We start from the raw sequence: 4,314 nt of genomic DNA on the forward strand, positions 1-4,314 counted from the left end.
AAGGTACTAGAAAGACTCAGTGACCTTAATGGGCTTTAGATCAGCTCTAGAGTGTTGAGGGAAGCGTTTTGTGAGGATTAGTTCTTCTAGATAAAGAACCTTCTCCTCAGCAAGATTTTCTTCTGAACACAGAGGTAATGAACCATTTTATTTATTCTATAGCTTTAAGAAAGATAACTGAAAGATTAAATTGGTAATACTTGTGGAATTATCTGAAATGCTAACAAATCTATGCAGAACCACAACTCTGCTCTGCATTATTTCTTGTTCTTCACATGTAAAAATAATGTATGTGCTCCTTATGTAAGGACAATTTAATAGATGGTTATGATGAGACTAATTTCAAAACACTTCTTCAGATTACTTAAGAATCATGAAAGTTTTCCCTTCCTACTTTTGTTATTTCAATGAAATGACAACCAGTGACATAAGAACAAAATAACTGTCCAATCTTTGTGTTTTCTAATGAATAATAAAGTGTTTTAACCTCTTTAGGGACTTAACACCACGTTAATCCTTTAATCCCCAGAAAAACCAATTTTGTTGACATGAAAAGGGGATATTTAACTTCATCCAATTAATTTTCTACCTTGGAGATACCACGATTATGAAGATTAGATTGAATAGATCCACTGGAATAGCCTTATTTTTTAAAATGTGGTAGTTTTGCCAATAGATAATAGTATCAGAGACAAAAATTTTACATCAAAATTATGCTCAATTTTCCTCAATTTAAGAAGAGCAATGCCAGTACTTCGACTCCCAGAAAAACCTAGCACTTCTGTAACAGTTACATACGGGGCAGTTAAATTCAGACAACGTTCATGCCTTCAGAACCTTCACTTTTTTATTTAGAGTTGCTCTTCTCACACTTTAAGCACCCACTGAGAAAATACTTTGTAGCAGTAAAAGGCTAATAAAACGTGTTCGGTAGATAAATTTGTGTGGGAATTGAAGAGTGAATCTCCTTTTTAACCATATTTTACAATTAGGGATAGAAGACAGCAGAATATTTCCTGTTTTGCCAGTGTCTTTGCCCAATGGCTTTCCAAGTTTTGAGCTTCTGCAGACTTTTGCCTAAGTAATAAAGCAACTGTTCTATGTTGTTTTTCCAAATGCATGGCATATGGAAGTTGATTTTTCACTTTTCTTTTAAACATTTGCAGAAAGGTCAGATCTTCAAACATGTTGTGTGGTACATCAAAAGGATAAGGCTTTTTTGAAAAATCCTGCCTTATAGTTTGCTGTCTCTGGAATGAAAAGACTGCATGAGTGAGCAAGGGTGGTTTTACGGTTAAGACATCAAAGTAAGATTTGGAAAATCCAGATTAAATTCCCTGCTCAGCTGTAGACTTGACGTGCAGTCTGGGCAGGTCACTCGACCCTACACCTTCCAGTGAAAATGGGTGGATAATGCATCCTTTCTTCTTTTTTTTTTTTTTTTTTTTTTTTTTTTTTTTTTTTTTTTTTAACTTGCCTTTTCAAACTGAAAGTACTTTGGTGTACAGACTGAGCCCATAGTTCAATAATATAATAAATTTGTGTTTGGTACTGTAGTACTGGATCAAAACACCAAAGCTGGATAGACTTTTCTCTGTTTTGCTAAAGCTGTCACTTCAGATGATCTTGTACCAGCAATCTTTATGCTGGGTACCACTCCCCATACCACTCAAAGAGTGTGTTTGATAAAACACTTTAAGCCAAAGAAAACCCAGGGCCCCGCTGTGTATCCTCTCTCCTCTGCTTCAGCATTGATGGGACAGCTGTGCAGCTGGCCAGATTGGTGAGTGAATCCAATTCAAAAGAAGCCTTAACCCCCACCAGAGTTAGTTTGTCAGTCACAGCCCGATGTATGGTTGCTAATGCTGTCATGAGGAAGAAGATGGGAGTGAAAGGCAGGGGTGTGCAAGGTGGGATCAGGTGCTACAGATGCGCAGACCTTCAACATGTTGGTTAGGGGCTTTGATATGTGCAGTTTACAATCAGTGTAAACTACTGGCAGAATCTCTGACTGTACTGGTAAAACCAAAGTACATAATGGAGATACCAGAAAAGCATCCCTAGGAATGGGCTTGGCCTTATCACAAATGTTGGAACTGTAATCAAAGGATGTTGAAAAAGATTATCTGCATTTAAGCCTCATCACAGGCACTTGACATACCACAGTGTTGGTACCAACTACTCTCATCTCTGTGAGCAGTACTGGGCATCTGCAGCTCCTCTCGCTGAGACTCACAGGAGTTGTGCTTGCTCAGGTGCTTTGGTGATGTGTTCTTTGTTTTTGTTTGAGAGAAATGATAACATTAGAAAGCAAGAAGTTTAGAAAAAGATTTTCACTCTGATTGAGTCATGCTTTAAGCCGTAATTTCAAGGTAGTATTTCTTCTTAGAAATTCATTCATCAAAGGCCATTAGCACATGCTGAGCACCAAGTTCAGTGAATTGTAAAGGCATCCTTAACATTCTTCCTTCAACTGTATTCACAGTAAGGTTGTATTCAGTATAAGTAAAGAAATGAGCACCAAATCTTTCATATCTTAGTTTTTCTTCAGAGATCAATGTTTGATGTGCTGAGACATTTTTCGTTGATGTCTTGGCCAACTAGTCTGTGTTCAATGGCTTTAGTTTTGTTTTGTTTTTTTTTTGTCTCCAGCTGTCAACAGTTCAAGAAAGACAGTAAAATATCGATTGTCTGAATCCTTTTGCTGACCTGGGGTGGAATCAGTGTGGTTTTGCATGATGTAAGTGGAGAGAAAGATTAAGGAGGAGATAATTTCCTAATTCTGAACTCCATCCAGAAAGTTGTTTGTTGCATTTTTTTGTTTTTGTTTTATTAAAGAATGTTACTATTGAAATGTCAAACATTCAGCATGTTCTGCTTATATGGTACTAGGAGAGCAGTATGCATTATGATGTCTTTAAGCACATGAGTATATACTATAAAGTAGAATGTGCTTCTTCCACAGCTCACTAATTCAAATAACTAAGTGAGCAGAGCACTAAGTGTTTCTGTCATCACAAGATTTTGGGGGTTTGTTGCACAGAATTAAAACATCATTATTTCATTTTAAACCAGAATATCAATTTTCACTGGCAAAGCAAACAAGATTTAGCATGCTTAAGAAACGCATACATACAGTAAGAACCACTGTACTGATCTGAATCTGTCCTCAAGTATTTCTTATTTGGAAGATTTAACCACCCTTCACCATAATTCTGCCTTATTCAGTGTTCAAGGCAGCTAGCACCCTGGGAGTTAGTACTGTTCAATCAATGCAGTTCTTGTCTGTGCAGTTTCTCACCCCATTTTTTTTTCACTGCTGGAAGGCATACGTATGAAAGGAGCAATGGGGCAACAGTAGGAGAAGCTGTGTTTTGAAGCTAAGGAAGCTAGACTTCATCCCTGCTGCTGTTCCATACTGTCTGCACTGTACATCTGGGGAGAGCCTTAGTCTCATCACAGCTGTAGTGAGATTCTCATTTTTTGGGTGCCCAAAGCAGGTCAGCTGTGGCCAAATATGGAGAGACCTCAAGTTCTTACAGCTGTAATAGATATCAACTTAAGCTTTGATCGCAGTGTTATAACAATGGCTTAGATAGAGAACACAAGAAAAAAAAACAACGCACCAAACTGATTGCAGATATCAGGGATTAGTGAGCACTTCTAGACAGTCCTGTTGCTGGCTGCTCCCTGCCTCTGTTCTCTGAAATGGGGATAATACTAGTTCTGCAGAGCACTATGAAGTGCAATGGGCTGCAAGTTTGTGAAACTACTAGTTACTCTAGAGAGTACAGTGGAAAAATTTAGTGGAAAATAAAGAAGTCTTGACTGCGTGGATAGGGGCTGTATCAAGTTGAATCAAAATGGAGCCACTGTGTGCTGGTAATTTTACAGCCTGTGTATATGCATCTTCTGTATCTGTTGTCATTCCCAGTGTTTACAGAGCTTGATTTTGTCGCTTTAGTGAACTTGTGGTGTTTTTTGATAGGAGTTTCAGTGCATCTGTTTGTATGCAACTCCAGGGCTCTTTCCACAAACTCTTGTGTGAGACAGTAACCTGAGCTACAGCAGGCATCAAGAAGCACAGGTGGAACTTGCTTGTCCCTGGACCTGTGCACTACCCTTGTACTCACTGATGTGAAAGCTGTCTATTTATTTTCTAGACCTAGTATTCATAATGTCTCTCACACATATGCCTAATAGAAATTATGTTCAAGCTGCAGTCTTCGTATCCGTGGGATCACTAATGCTGTCTCTCACCTTTCTTAGCTACTATATTTCAGGAAATTTAAACAGATTTAATACCCACCATTT

Source organism: Tympanuchus pallidicinctus, unplaced genomic scaffold, assembly GCF_026119805.1.
Source record: "Tympanuchus pallidicinctus isolate F22 unplaced genomic scaffold, pur_lepc_1.0 scaffold15, whole genome shotgun sequence".
In the NCBI taxonomy this organism is placed as follows: Eukaryota; Metazoa; Chordata; class Aves; order Galliformes; family Phasianidae; genus Tympanuchus; species Tympanuchus pallidicinctus.